The sequence below is a fragment of the Mus musculus genome, chromosome 7, assembly GCF_000001635.26.
Source record: "Mus musculus strain C57BL/6J chromosome 7, GRCm38.p6 C57BL/6J".
Classification (NCBI taxonomy): domain Eukaryota; kingdom Metazoa; phylum Chordata; class Mammalia; order Rodentia; family Muridae; genus Mus; species Mus musculus.
Genome location: NC_000073.6, coordinates 128,338,847 through 128,354,521, shown reverse-complemented (window position 1 = coordinate 128,354,521; position 15,675 = coordinate 128,338,847). Strand labels below are relative to the sequence as shown.

General features: G+C 46.3%; 1 long non-coding RNA gene and 1 pseudogene across 1 annotated transcript; one reads left to right on the top strand and one right to left on the bottom strand.

Annotated features, from left to right (window-relative positions):
- The first annotated feature begins 2,934 nt into the window (after nt 1-2,934).
- On the top strand, nt 2,935-10,219 carry Gm32707. Its single transcript, XR_378506.3, has 3 exons — nt 2,935-8,647; nt 8,820-8,877; nt 9,723-10,219. It is a non-coding gene; the product is annotated as a predicted gene, 32707 (long non-coding RNA).
- On the bottom strand, nt 13,458-14,094 carry Gm6916 (predicted pseudogene 6916; annotated as a pseudogene).

Below are 15,675 nucleotides of genomic sequence, written 5' to 3'. Positions count from 1 at the left end.
ATGCCCCCACTGGGGTTCGAGTAGGATGGAGGAACAGCGCTGTGATTGGCAGCAGGGGCAGAGACTGAAAGAGCTACGTGGTCATGTGAAGTCAGGAGCTGTTCAGGCAGGAGGCAGCCATGACTCAGAGTCTGTAGTTCAGAGGTGAGATGTTCTTGTGAGGTCCAGGGCAAGGCAGGCAGGCAAGGAGAAGCTGGAGTTCAGGAAGAGACACTGCCAAGGCACGAAAGTGGTGGAGGGAGATGTGGGCCTCCTGTTGCTCGTGTACAGGAGGCAACAGTGCAATATCAGTGCCACTTATCCTAAACAGACAGATGGTACAGGGTTTAAGTCCCAGTCCTTGGGGGTCTCTGCCACCACCAGAGTCTACAGAGTAATGATCCTCGTGAGGCAAGAGGGAAATCCGACTCAGCACAGCTCATTGGTTCAAACATCTAGCGGCTGACACCAGGCAGTTTATGTTAGGTTTACATATGTAAGTACAGTACAATTTTGGAAAAATACTTCCTGGTGACAATTAATCAATCCCGTGTGCCACAGCACTTAGGAGTTGCAGGCAGAAGAACCAGAAATTTGAGGTCATCCTTGGCTACATATTGAGTTTGAGGCCAGCCTGGGCTACATGAGACTGTCTCACATGAAGAAATGACTCAGTGGTTAAGAGCATACACGGCTCTTGCAGAATGACCCAGTCTCAGTTCCCAGCACCCAGGTTGGGAGGCTCACAACTCCAGCTTCAGGGCCTCTAACACCCTTTTCTAGATTCCATGGACACCTGCACACACATGCACATACTCACACACATGCAAACATAATTTAAAAACAAAAAAATGTATTTTTGTAAAGATTTATTTATTTATTTTTATGTATATGAGTACACCATAGCTGTACAGGTGGTCGTGAGCCTTCATGTGCTCGTTGCAAATTGTATTTAGGACCTATGCTTGCTCCAGTCAACTCTGTTCGCTCGGTTCCTGCTCACTCTGGCTCAAAGATTTATTTATTATTATATATAAGTACAGTGTAGCTGTCTTCAGATGTACCAGAAGAGAGTATCCGATCTCATTACAGGTGGTTCTGAGCCACTATGTGGTTTCTGGGATTTGAACTCAGGACCTCTGGAAGAGCAGGCAGTGCTCTTACCCATCTCGCCATCTCGCCAGCCCCCCCCACCCCCAAAATGTATTCTTTGTTTGTTTGTTTGTTTGTTTGTTTGTTTGAGACAGGGTTTCTCTGTATAGCCCTGGCTGTCCTGGAACTCACTCTGTAGACCAGGCTGGCCTCAAACTCAGAAATCCACCTGCCTCTGCCTCCCAAGTGCTGGGATTAAAGGCGTGCGCCACCACCGCCCAGCTCCAAAATGCATTTTTAAAAAAATAATAAATGAGGGGGAAAAAGCCTTTCCTTTCTGCTTAGAGCTGGAGACAGACTGCACACAAGGCTCTTTGACCTCCAGAGAGTGTGTTGAGCACAGTTCTAAGGCTGTTCCTTTGCTCTCTGACTCACAGCGACTTTCCAGAAGGGTTAATGGAACCCTGCTGAATGCTTTCCTGGATACTTTAGAACATAAATGGACTTGCACAGCGACCGACCAAGGTGACTCCACCCCACTGCAGCTCAGAATGTCCACTCTGCACTCACATTATTATAATGGAGAGGACTACCCAGAGATGCTTCCACACCATGAGTGTGGACCAGAATTAACTGACCACCCCAACACTGCAGGGCCAGTGCCACCTGTATGGTCACAAGATGTCATTCTAACATTTTCTGGGGAAACTCTGCTCTGCCTTTGTAACAGCAAATCCCCACTGTGAATTTAGATAGGGCAGATCTTGTTCCTAGGACCATAGCCATCCACCCATCCATCCATTCATGCATGAATCATCCATTCATCTATACACACACTCATCCATTCATTCATCTATACACAACTCATCCATTCATTCATCTATACACACACTCATCCATTCATTCACCTAAACACACACTCATCCATTCATTCACCTAAACACACACTCATCCATTCATTCATCTATACACACACTCATCCATTCATTCATCTATACACACACTCATCCATTCATTCATCTATACACACACTCATCCATTCATTCATCTATACACACACTCATCCATTCATTCATCTATACACACACTCATCCATTCATTCACCTAAACACACACTCATCCATTCATTCATCTATACACACACTCATCCATTCATTCATCTATACACACACTCATCCATTCATTTATCCACTCATCCCTCCATGTATGTGTTGTTCATCATTCTGTCTATTCATGCACACATTATTCATCTGTCCAACCATCCATCCACTCACCAATGCACCTTCCATTAATCTGTTCACTTATGCATCCATCTACACACACATTTACTCATGCACCCATTATCCATCCATGGATATATGCATCTATCATGTGCATGCATGCATGTATGCCTCCAACCGCCCATGCATGCACTCACTATTCACCAGTCTACCCATCCACTCATGCAGCTATGCATCTGTCCATACACCAGATCTATCCACCTACTTACCTTTCTATCCATGTATCTACACAGAGCACAGGGTCTTGTTCTTAGGACCATAGCCACACATCCATCCATCCATGCATCTAATCACAAGCTAACATCAGTTTTCCAGGCCCACTAACTTCCCAGAGAATCATTCGCAAGTCACTCTTTACGCTTGGAGTTGATCCGTTCTCACGTTTCCCCCCTCCAGGAAGAAGAGCATCTGCATCTGACCTCCTTGGGAAGCTGGGGAATCACTGCCCTCCCTGTGCATGAGAGCTAGGTTTTCTCCTGCCACTCTGCATTGTCGGCTTCTTCAGAGGTTCTCCTCTCCTCCCCTCCCCTCCCCTCCCCTCCCCTCCCCTCCCCTCCCCTCCCCTCCCCTCCCCTCCCCTCCCCTCCCCTCCCCTCTCCTCTCCTCTCCTTCCTTCCCACCATTCTAGTAGAGGATACACGTAGCGGGATGTGTGTGTGTGTGTGTGTGTGTGTGTGTGTGTGTGTGTGTGTGTGTGTAGTTAGGGTCTGTGCAAGCATCTCTGGGAGGTAAGCATATTGTCCGTCCCCTTTAGATCTCCCATGGGAAAGGAATCATTTTCAAAGTCAAGTTGGCAGGCTTTATGCAAATGTAAACATGCTAAATATTTATGATGTTCACTAATGAGGGAACCAGGAAGAGGACAACCTGGTTCAAAGAATAAATGAGGTGCTAATAATTCTCTAGAAAAGAGTCCCGGGGGAGCAGGGAAGGATGCCTGTGTAGAATGTACGATGTTTAGGGCAATGAAACTTTAGTATCATGCTGTCATAGAGTCTACATGCCATAATGTGTCCAAGCTCATAGAACTGTGCATCTCAAAGTGTGAACCCTAATGCACCGTGGACTTCACTAAGTAATGATGTACTGATACTGACTGCTTACATCTAACAAATGGACTGTGCTATTGAAGGGAAGCTAGTTACTAAGCCTGGTGGGGCAGGCCTGTCATCCCAGCTATTTCACCTGGGAAGCTGAGTTCAGGGTCTCAACTGTGAGGTCAAGGCCAGACGGGGCAATTTAGTGAGAATGAGGGATGGGGGAGGGAACTCTTTGCTTTCTTGCACACCTAGATATGAGCAAGCTGCTACACTTCCCTGTTACCACAAAGCCACCCACTTCCATGCCTTCTCAAATGTGATAGACTGTTTGCATCAAGTAAGAACCCAAGCAAATCTTAAAACAAGTATATCGTGCAAGAGGCAGGAATGGGCTGCCTCCTGTGAACCTGTAATATCTGTGTTTGTCCCTCTCGGATGCCGAGGGAACAGCTGGAGGATGGAGGCCTCAGGTCCAAACCTCACCTCCTCAAGTCCTGAGTGGCTCCAGGCCAGTGGACCCTCTCATGCCCACTTTTCAAGCTCTTAGCTGAAGTGGCAGCTGGATGTTGTTTTTCCACTAAGCCGTCTTTGTCCTCTGATGGAATCCAAGAACATGATACCTGCAGAAGGGTCTGGGTTAGGGCGTCCTTCCCCGGGGAGGGGGGAAGGGATCCTGGATGTTCCTCACCCACCTCCCTGCCCAATACCTTTTTCAGATTTCCCTCTAGGTGTCAATGAGCGAACAATTTCTTCCTGTCCCACATTTCCCAGAAAGCAAAGCTTCGATAAGCCAGGGGCCCAAATGCAAACTCAGGAAGCAAACTTTTGCTTCTAGAATGGTGAGACAGTAAATGCTTCTTGGTTTGATCCACTTTGACTTTAATGGGCAGCAGTCAGGAGCTTTCTCTCTCTCTCTCTCTCTGTGCTTTCTATGTACCAAAGACTGATAGACACATTATTGTGTATTCACGTGTGTGCTCATGTGGACAAGTGTATATCCACAATGTATGTGCTTGTGAAGGCTAGAGGTCAGCGTTGGGTGTTAGTCCTCAGTGCCATTCATCTTGTTTTGTGAGGCAGGATTTCTCACTGGCCTGTAGCTAACCAAATAAGCTAGTCTGGCTGTCCAGTGAACCCTAAAGTTCACTGAACCTTGCTCAGAGAACCCATCTGTCTCTGCCTCCTTATCATTAGGGTTATAAATGGACGCCACCACCTGCCCAGCTTTTCCATGGCGGTTCTGGGAACTGAACTTAGACCCTCCTGTTTGCACGGCAAGCACTTTACCAGCTGAGCCTTCTCTCTGGAGTTGTTGTAGGCATACATTTTTCTCAACCTACTGTAACAAGGGTTCAACCTCTCCTCTAGCCCAGCACCCACCAGAGGGAGTGGGAAAGAAAAGTCATTAGAACACGGGGGAAGTAGACCTGTTTAGAAATAGTTCTTTGGAGCGAGTCCAGTCTTGGTTGTTCTCAGTCCAGTCCACTAGCAAACACCACACACAAATCAGAATCTGTAGACCAGTCCACTGGACAGACACCACACAGGAATCAGGAGCTACATTCCAGAGCGATTCAGGAGGACCCAAGGAGCTATGTAAAGAGATAACTCACATCACATCACATCACATCACATCACATCACATCACATCACATCACATCACATCACATCACATCACATGGCCCAGCAAATTGTGGGTCCCCATGAAGGTGTCATGATCTGGTGGCCACTTTAGCACCCAGCCAGGGCCTGGAAAAGGCCCCCTCATCTCTGGAGGCTTAGAGGTAGCCACTCAGGATGGACCCTGACTCTCATTTCTCCATGGACCCGTGGTTCAGGACACTCAGGACTCATGCCAAGTCCTTACCACTAGTACACAACTCCTAAAAATAATAAGTAATAGAAATAACCAAATACAACAGATCTCTTTTAGAAACCACTGGCTTTAGCAAGCTGAAGGGCTCTTAAACCTGGTGGGGCATCGTCATTCCAAGGGTGGTCAACTGTCTATTTTTGTTCCAGGCATAAGACTTTCAGTGCAAAAGCCAGGATGGTCCTGGATAGCTAGGTGCATCAGTGACTAGAGATGCCTACTTCCACACACCATCCCATCACCTAGAGATTCTGTCTCTAGCCCTGCTCAGCCAGCACCCTGGGGATATCTCTGCTACTTCACCTTCTCCTCCAGGCTCCTGGGCTTTCTCTGTGACTCCTAGTCCCACTTCTATTTAAGGGGTGTTTGCTGACACTTGGATTTTTCAGGCTGAGATTTCGATGATAGAAATAACCCAGTGTCCTATTCACCATGTGTCCCCTGGGGCCTGGCACAGAGCCTGGAGCCTGTGGAGAGACTGAGAACTACATCCTGTGTCATGCATGAGCTCATCCCATCACCATAGCAACAGATAGCCCAAAGGCCAGGAGTATGGCTCTGGTTCTTTGGCAAAGCTCAGACTGGGTGCTCAACTCATCTACAACATGGGGCATGGACCAAGAAACCACTGCTGTGTCTTTGCTGTTACTCTTGACAGAGCAGTGGCTATTCCATAGCTCCCAACAAACTTAAAAACAACCAAACAACAAACTCCCAAATGGTGGCCTTTGCTGTAATGCAGTGGCTCTCAGCCCAGGTGATCTTAGAATTATGTGAAGTTTGAAAAAATCCTGATGCCCAGGCTTGGTCCAAGGCTATTTGGATCCTGGGTATAAGATTAGTGTTTTGTGTGTGTGTGTGTGTGTGTGTGTGTGTGTGTGTGTGTTTCTCTCTTTTTTTCTCTGTATGTTTCTATGTGTGCTTGTCTGTGTGTCTGTCTGTCTCTGTGTTTCTCTGTCTCTTTCTGTGTCTATCTTTCTGTGTCTCTGTGTGTCTGTCTCTCTCTTTCTCTCTGAGTGAGTGTTTCTCTCTATATATGTTTCTATGTATGCATGTCTCTGTCTCTGTGTGTGTGTGTGTCTCTCTCTGTGTCTACCTATGTCTCTGTGTGCCTGCCTCTTTCTCTGTTTCTCTCTGTCTCTGTGTGTGTGTGTGTTTCTGTCTCTTTCTGTGTCTCTGTATTTCTGTCTCTCTGTTTCTCTCTGTCTCTCTCCAATTGAGTGTGTGCTTCTCTCTCTTTGTGTGTCTCTGTGTCTCTCTATCTTTCTGTGTCTTTGTGTGTCTCTCTCTCTGTTTTGTGTGTGTGTGTATGAGAGAGGTGTTATTTTTCTCTCTCTTTTCCTCTCTCTCTTTCTCTCCCTCTGTGTCTCTCTGTGTCTAACTTTCTGTGTCTCTGTGTGTCTGTCTCTCTCTGAGTGTGTGTGTGTGTGTGTGTGTGTGTGTGTGTGTGTGTGTGTGTGTGTAGGGGCTAAGGGACAAGTTTGGGTGTCATCCTTAGGAATACTATCCACCTTCACTGAGACAGGGCCTCTCAATGGTTTGGAGCTCTCATTTAGATGAGACTGGCTGGCCAGGGAGCCCCAGGGATCCTCCTGTGTTTGCCTTCTCAGTGCAGGGATTACAAGTACACAGCAACATACCCGGTCTTCTGTGGGTGTTGGGTTTTGAACTTAGGGACTCACACTAGCAATGCAAGCAGTGTGTTACTGGATGAGCTATCTCCTCGTCTGCCCTTCCCTCTTTTGAGAGAAGGTCTTGTGTTGTCCAGGCTTGCCTTCCAGACAAGCCAAGGATGCCCTTGAATGTCTGACCCTTTTGCTTCCACATCCTAAGTTGCTGGGGTTACAGTTGTGTGCCGTAACATCCAGATCCTATGGTGCTGGGGACCGAACCACGCATGCTAGAGAAGCATTCAACCAACTAAGCAGCCCCAGCCCAGAGCCTTTCCTTTGCTTTATCTCGAGGTGATTCCAAACAGGCAGCCAGTTTTGAGAGCCACTGCTGTGACTGGCATCCCCACCGCACACTTGAAGCCTCCTCGTAGGTGGCATTTGCAGAACGTCCTGACAACCCCCTTAGTGTCAGAAAGGATCCCCTGGTCAGTCCCACCATGTGGGTGGGTGGGTGATCATGGACACTGTTCAGAACCACCAGGGAGTTCTGGGTCCCCGATCCTCTGCTGCCCCTTATCCTGATGATCAGGGAACCTCCACCTGCAAGAGGATGCCAAAGATAAGATGCAGGGACCGTTCCTCACATCCTTAGAGCTGTGCTAACAAATGGTTAACGACCAGAAGAGGGGATCTTGTAGATCTCTGATTCATATTATTTGCTAATTGCTGTGCTGTCAATACTACCCCCCGGGCCCCGGGTCTGCTGCAGGCTCTCCTCCTTCAGTGGTTGAGCAGAGGGTTGGGAAGAGATCTGTACCATATCTGCCAACTTTCAAGAGCTGCAGCAAGGCAGTCCCCACCCCCACACTCATGTAGCTTTCACTGTCATTATTTGGCCCCATCCCCCAACCCTTGCCAATGGTTCTTAGTCTGCTGGGACTTTGAAGATACACAGGCACCAACAGCTCTTGCTTGGTGGTGCTCTTTTGGACCTCTGACTGTGAACCTGGGCTATACAGACTCAGTGGGGCATCTTCACACTGACTCATAATTGACCCAGACAGGAGATGCTCAGTAGTGGAACCACATGTGGTACTTCTTGATATTCAAGATAGTAATTTCCATTCAGGTCACATTTCAATCTTCAGCGTCTATGGCAGGTTCGGGGAGGGGAGTTGTCGTGGGCTTCATTGGCAGGTAAGGAAACTGAAGGTTAGTGTGGAGGGGTGTTTCTGGGTCCTCCACACCTGAGAGAGTACCCAAGTCTCTGGACAACCAATGGGGGGCTTCAGAACTCATGCCCCCATTTGTATTTCCTGACATCGAGATCTGTGGCAGGATTAGCTGATTTAGGCACTGCGTGGGATACAACACTGGGTAGTTAGCAAGCATGGGGGGAGCTAATCCTGCTAGCTTCCTTGGGTACCGAAGACTACACACTCCCTCTTCCTATACCCTAGTTACACTGTGTCAGTGCCACAGATCTCAGTGTCAGGAAATACAGATGGGTGGAACTGATTTTGTCCCTCTACTTTACACATAGGTTCCAGGAACTGAATTCAGGTCACCAGGCTTGGTGAAGACGTGTTTTACCAGCTGAGCCATCTCTTCAGCTCTGAGCTAATATTTTCCAGATGTAAAGAACTGGGCTATGTTGTCTCATCCCAAGAAACAAGAGATCCATGGCAGTGCAGTTGCTAAGCTTACTACTACTGCAGCCCCGGAGCTCGCAGTGCTGGAAGATGGGTAGCACCGGTGAGGATGACACAGGTGAGAGGCAGGTTGAAGATGGGTTGGGCTGCTTTCTCATCAGCCCTTGCCAGGTGGCAATGACAGCTCGTCAAGACTTCCGCTTTCCACAAAAGCAGAAAACCAGGGTGTTAATGTGAAATTTCTTCATTTAAAAGTTTGACTATTAATTCAACATTTGTCTACTTCTTAGATACAGATGGAACAAAACACCCGCCTACAGTGTTACCAGTTTGCTAGCGTGCTACCAGGTGCGTGTCAGCCCGATTGGAGGTGTGGGTGGGGTGGGAGAAGGGAGAGTAGGTTCCCTGGAGGTGAAGGACTACAGGTGAACTGGAGTGATGGGGGAGACTCAGGTGTCTGGAGGGCTTAAGGGGAGGTGAGGGCTGTCCAGAGGTCAGGCTTGGGGATGGGGGTGGGGCTAGGGATGGTGCAGGTCTGGGCCTCAGGGTTGGATTCAGGGTACCGGGAAGTTAGATGTGTGACCTTCTGGACCTCAAGGGCAAGGCTGCCGAGATGGAAACCAGTGACCTTGCTGTGTGTACAGTTGCTTCCATGGGTCTCAGGCCAGGCCCTGCAGTAGCCTGAATCTAACCCATTGGAGGAGTCAGGCCACGGTGGCCAGACAGAGGTGCTGTGTGTGAGGAGGTCCAGACCATAATCCCCAAGAGAACCCAGAGCAAAGCTTGAGGCTTCTGATGGTTCTTCCTGTGGCAAGATGAGGGCCACAGGCCAGAGAATGAGGCTTGGCCACTGCCTTTCCCTTTGTAACCACAAGGGAGCAGCAGAGGCACAGCCATGTCCCTGGTTGTCCCAAATGCTCCAGCTCAAAGCCTGGGTTGGAGAGGTTTGGAGGGCCAGGGTAGGTGCAGGGAAGGGTAGAAGCAGGAGTCATCTTTGCCTCATTCTCTCAGCATGTCCCTGTTGAGGTCCCTTGAGACCATGATATATGACATCAGTGATACGTTAACCATGGCTGTGACACTTGTTCTACAAGCTTGTCACACTGCGTAGAGAGCTAACGGTGGCACAATCAAGTATCACTGCCAGCCTTCTGTCGGTACCTCTGCCTGACCAGTGCTTCCTCTTCTTCCAGTTGTCCACCTTGACCATGCTGAAGTACAGTTTGAAGAGGTCGTGGGGTGTGGGTATGACTCGGAGCTACATGCCACTCCTCACTGTGCCTTTTATACACATCACTGGCAGAGTGACACTTCCTCTTCTTCTAGACTTAGTCTAGATGGATGGCAGATCCATTGCCAAATCCTTCCTGGAGCTCTATGACACAAAAAGGAAGCTGGAGTAATGTGGAAACTTCTGGTTTCTTTGGAAAGTCAGTTATGCCAAAGAATGTTTTGCTGAAGCAGACACGGGTGAAAGGTTGTTGTGCTAAAGTAAACACGTGGAAGGACATGTGAAAAAGGATTCTTTGATAATGACACACATGTCTTGGTTCGCCTTACATGTGTAGTTGAGCTGCGTTTGTTGTGACTCCATAGAGAGAAACGCACCAAAAAAAACTTTGGTGGTATGCTACCACTTCTGGAGGACATGTGATGCTTGGAGGAAGAATAAATAAGAGTCTGCAATGCATCATGGGTCTCTAGTTGTCGCTGATCTTCACTTCGTTGAGAGAGACATGGCAGAGAACTTCTGGTGTCCCTGCTGGTCTTGGTCATTCTTGCTGACTTGTGCCTATTCAGTGGAAACCTGGCTGTCTCTGCTAGGTCATGCCACCACTGCTGGGTCATGTTTGCTATCCCATCACTACTGAACTGGACTGCTGGTGTATCCATGAAGTGTTTGTGAGTGGATGGAGCTGCAGTCCAGTTCAGAAGGCCTGGAGTCTTGGGTCAGGGAAACCTTCCCCCATCCTCCATCTGCCACCCAGCAGGTGTTTCAAACACTTTGTGCAGAAAGCCTTCCTGGATGGTGCTCCACTGTGCTCAAGGGCTCTGACTATGGCTTCAGAGTTCTTCTCAAGATGGATGGTGTCTCCCCAGATAGAAGGTGCACAACAACTTTCATGACTGTGTCCCCAGTGACAAGCAAGGCTTCCACAAACAGGATGTTCTGCACACATATTTATTTCAGTGAAGAAGGGTGTCCTCTACCTTAAAGATTATATTCAACCTACCTGGGCTTTGAACCATCTCTTGGGGGTATAGTGGGGACTGGAGATGGTTCAGTGGTTAACAGAACTCACTTCTAGAGCACCCTGGTTTGATTCCCACAACAACATGTCAGCTCACAACTGTAGGTGACCCCAGTTTTAGGGAATCTGACACCCTTTTCAGGCTTCTGTGCAATAAAAAATTTCTTACTGCACCCTCATCACCACCTTAACAAAATGTCATAGATTCATCCCAGAAGTACCGAAGAGTCACATATAAAGGAAAATCCAACAGAATAACTGCCGATGTCTCAGTGGAAATGTGGAAATCCAGAAGAGCCAGGGAGCAATGTGTTCCAAGTCCTCAAAGGCTATGGCAGTTAACCTAGGCTAATATACCCAGCAAAACTATACCCAGAACTAAAAGCATGTACATATGACATGCACTGGTGAGCACATGACAAAGGCTGTGTGAAGACCAAGCATATAGCACTGTGTCAAAAAGGAGAGCAAAGCAAAGGTGTAAGCAGATGTCAATGCAGGTACGTGGATAGGTGTGTCTATTATCTACCTATCATCCACCTATCCACCCATCCATTCATCATTCCTCTATCATCCACCCATCTATCCATCCATCTATCCATCCATCTATCCATCCATCCATCCATCCATCTATCCATCCATCCATCCATCTGCCTACCCATCCATTCATCACCTGTTCACTATCCATCTACTCATCCTTTCTCCATCCATTCAGTTTTTATGAATTTCTCTATAAGAATCCACATGAACTCCATACCCAGGCTTCCTAAGTCCTCCTCCAGGGTCAAGCCTGTTGAGTAACCCCACCACCACCTGGTCTTATTTTTCTGCAACCTGCTAGATCTAGCCTGGGTCCCATAGCCAGTGCCCTGGCCTATTCTGACCACACAAGCCCTGAAACAGATGTCTTGCGCGCGCTCGACTGGCCAGGAAGAACGACGCTGCAACAGGATCCTTCTGCACACGTTTATTGGGAGAGCTTGATTGTAGAGGCGAAAAGACTTCGAGCCCAGAACTAGTGCTGCTTTTATAGGCCTAGGAGGGGCGTGTCTCACACCCGGATTGGTTATGCACTAAGCCTCATTTGCATGTTCCTCATCTGATTGGCTACTCTCTCTCAGTACCTTACAGAACCTCATTATCATACCTCATTTGCATGTCTCACATCTGATTGGTTATACTCTCAGTACCTTACAGAACCTTATTATCATGCCTGGGCCAGGCAGTGTCTTTGCAAAAAACTTTACTGCATATGTACACATTGGTTGTTTGTCCAATCTTATGCGTGGTGGCCAGCAGTAGTCAGTGCCACTCAGCAACGGCACATGTGGCTTCCCACAAGATGACCTCTAGGTTTTTCCAGGTCTAGTCTGTGCCCTGGTCTAGTCCCATCACCTTCTGCACTGAAGCCAAATTCTAGGCTTCTAGGCTCTTCCCTATCTGTATCCACCCACAGGACTTTTGTACCATCTCCACCATTTCACTCCATACCCAAATATCTCAGATTCTCCTCTAGGCTCTATCATGGTAACTACTACTGACCTCCTCATCCATGCCTTCTCTGCAGTTTAGGGGATTTAGCCTGGGACCCACAAAGAATGCACAAACCTAGTGCGACCTTCCCTGCCTTCACTGTAGAGGAACTCTAGGCTTGAGCCAGCATCCAAAACACCCATCCACTATATCACAAGACTCCCCCACTGCATATCCAACCTTTCCATTCAGACTTACACACTCCAGGCACATACTGTACACCACAGACCCCTCTGCCCACCTGACTGTATTCCACCTGTCTTAGTCAGGGTTTCAATTCCTGCACAAAACATTATGACCAAGAAGCAAGTTATGGAGGAAAATTTTTTTGGTTTTTTGGTTTTTTGGGTTTTTTGTTTTGTTTTTTACTATTTCCTGCAATGGATGGTGAACTGACATGTTGGGCAAGAGTTCACTAGGAATTTAAGATTATTAGCTTGAGAGTTAGAGTTTTATTTTCTAAGTGAGAGAAAGGTGTCACTGGAAAGAGTCTTGTAAAGAAAGAGGGCTCTGAGGTCCCCTGCTGAGTCAGAGAGCCAGAGAAAGGAAGCTGCCTACATCTTGGGGCAGATATTGATTTAACTGTGAATTTATAATATTGGGATTATTTGCTTTTTGGAATAGATTTATATACAGATTTTGTCTGAATCATGTGGGGAATTTCACCTGTAGTTTGGAACTAGGATAGGGAAAATTAGTCACTGACTCCAAGTAGAGAAGGCAGTGATAATTACCTGCTATAAACAGGTATTAATTAATAAATGTCTGTGGCTCCAGGTAGAGAGCTCAACAGATAGATGGTATAACAGGATGGCTGCTCTAGGCAGAGAGCTTAACAAGTAAAAACTACCTGCTTCCTATAGGCAGACATTAGTGAAAGCTTGAATCAGTCGCTTTAAAGATGGTATAAAGATATATTGCTCTAATAAGTCTTACAGGATACTCAAATTCTGTCTAACGTGGGCTCCATGGGAATTTTGGGTTTAAATTCTGGTTTGACTAACCACCTGCTTATAAAAAGATAATCAATTGTTTTAAAGATGGTATAATAAGGTCTGCTAATAACTCATATTCTCTAACGTGGGCTCCACGGGAATTTTGGTTTTTTTTTTTTTTTTTTTTTTTTTTTTTTTTTTTTTTTTAGGCTTTTAAAGGAGTTGGTTTAATTCAAAGTGGTACAGAATTCAGAGTACAATGAAGATGGAACAGTAGGCTCTAGTGGGATTCCAGACTGAGTTTACTTTAAATTCACAGCTGAGGTAGGAATTGCTGAACACTAGAGACAGCAAGCCATTGCATTATTTACTTTATTCATTTTTTATTTTTTTACAAAAGTTTATTACAATGTACAACAGGCTTCCGGATAACATTTCATTCTAGCTATTACATGGCAAAGATGTTATGACAGGGAATACAGATGTTTGACAGGTCACAGGATAACACTTCATTCTAGCTGTAGGTGGCAAAGATGCTATGGCAGGGAATCCAGATGTTTAAATAGGAATGGAAGAGGAGGGTCACCATCACCCCAGATGTGAGGAACAGCTTACTTTTTGCCAGATTTCTTAATTCCACCTGTGGCCAGGAGGCCCTTCCCGGCGGCCTTGGCTTTTAGCTCCTCGAGTTTCTTCTGTTCCTCCTTTTGTTTCTGCTTGAAAGCCTTATCTTCCTCATCCATCTCCTTGGCCTGCTTCTTGGGCTGTTTCAAGGGCTTCTTTTTGCCACCTTCCCGGCCCGACATGGCGCCTCCAGCCCCTCCACCAGCCCCTGATTGTATGCCGGAAACAGGACGGGGGAATTTTGAGTTATTATCCGGCATGGCAAAATAGAAAAAGCCCCCAAATAGGCACATACAGTATTTTAGTTTACTTCATTTGTTTTTGGATTGTTTTAATTTTCAAACTGGGTGTGATTTTGAGTTTTGTGGTTATATTATTCCTCTGGGAGAGAGGTAAAAAATAAAGGTTTTTCTGGTTCTTGGCTCAAGGATGTGATGATTGGGAGAAAGATTTTTGTCTTTGCGTTTTTAGAAAAAGTGATTAGTGTCTATACACCTTCCAGAGTAATGAGGGTCAGATATGATGAATGAAGACCCCCTGAAGAACTAGATTCCAGAGAATCAAACAAAAAAAACATATCTTGAAGATAGTAAAAATTTGTTTTCAGATTTATATGTTATAGAATATACAGCCTTGGTGAGTCTCATCATCAGACATGCTGAACTGACCTGCTTGAACTCCTGATGTCTTGGACTTTCAGCCGGATCCAGTCAGGACACAGACATCAGAGACTAAACATTCATTGGTGTGGCCTTCTTAAGGACAACCAACTCCCACATTTTCCCTGCCCTTCTCCCATTCAAAGAGCTATCAACACCCATATTCAGCTTGAAGTAGTTATGAATAGTCGTCATCGCAGTTCCCTGGGCTTTGGGACTGGAGGTGGTTATTCTAAGGTTGCCTTTCTGGGGATCTTAGTAATGGTCATAATTGGAACAGGGAGGAAATAGCTAGAATTGATTGTGCAGCCATAATCTCATTTGGTAGAAATCTTTACAATAGTTACTAAGTTGAAGTCATAATTTCTTATTTTGGTAGAGAATTCATTTTGAGGCAAAATCAAGGTTTTCATTGGTATAAATTTCTTCTATTGATACAAAATTTTAAAAGTACAAGGCTTGGACCCAGTCCTTCTATAAATGCCTTTACAAACTGATCTGAGATATTTAAGCCTGTGAGTTGAGGGCCAAATAGCAAATTCATGGCTCTGAATTTACTATTAGGGTGTTTTCAGATAATTTAATTAAAAATAGCTGAAAGTAGTTAACAGACAACAGACCAGACTTTACATAGATAGTTGGTTTTAAAAAATGTTAGAAATCCACAGAATGTGACATTTAATGTTATTTATTCACTGTTGAGACATATCTGCCCCTAACAGCTAGCTCCCCATTCATGGATTCAAAGAAACAGCTGAGCATGTATATCTTCAGGTGAGGCTGTACATTGTGGCTAGGTGGCCACTGGGCAGAAATTGCCTATCTCTCCTGCAGACCCATGCTGTCCTTGAGAGGACACAAGTTACAGGTTAGGACAGGTTAGTTCTGCCAAGACAGAATAGGCTAGTCCTTAATAATTCCTGTTTTTTAAAGGTCTATCAGATGATCCTGGGCCAGAAGGCTGAAGACTGATGCTCCAGCTTCCTGACTTACTGGGGCTGTATAGGTAGTCAGCTGTCTCAATAACTTTTCTCAGTTCTGAAAGCTGTGTTAGGCTTCCTATATTTTTCAGATAATCTTGGTCATTCTCAGATTTCTGTTGGATTGAAAGACTACTTATAATCTCATAGCCAACCCAGGCTA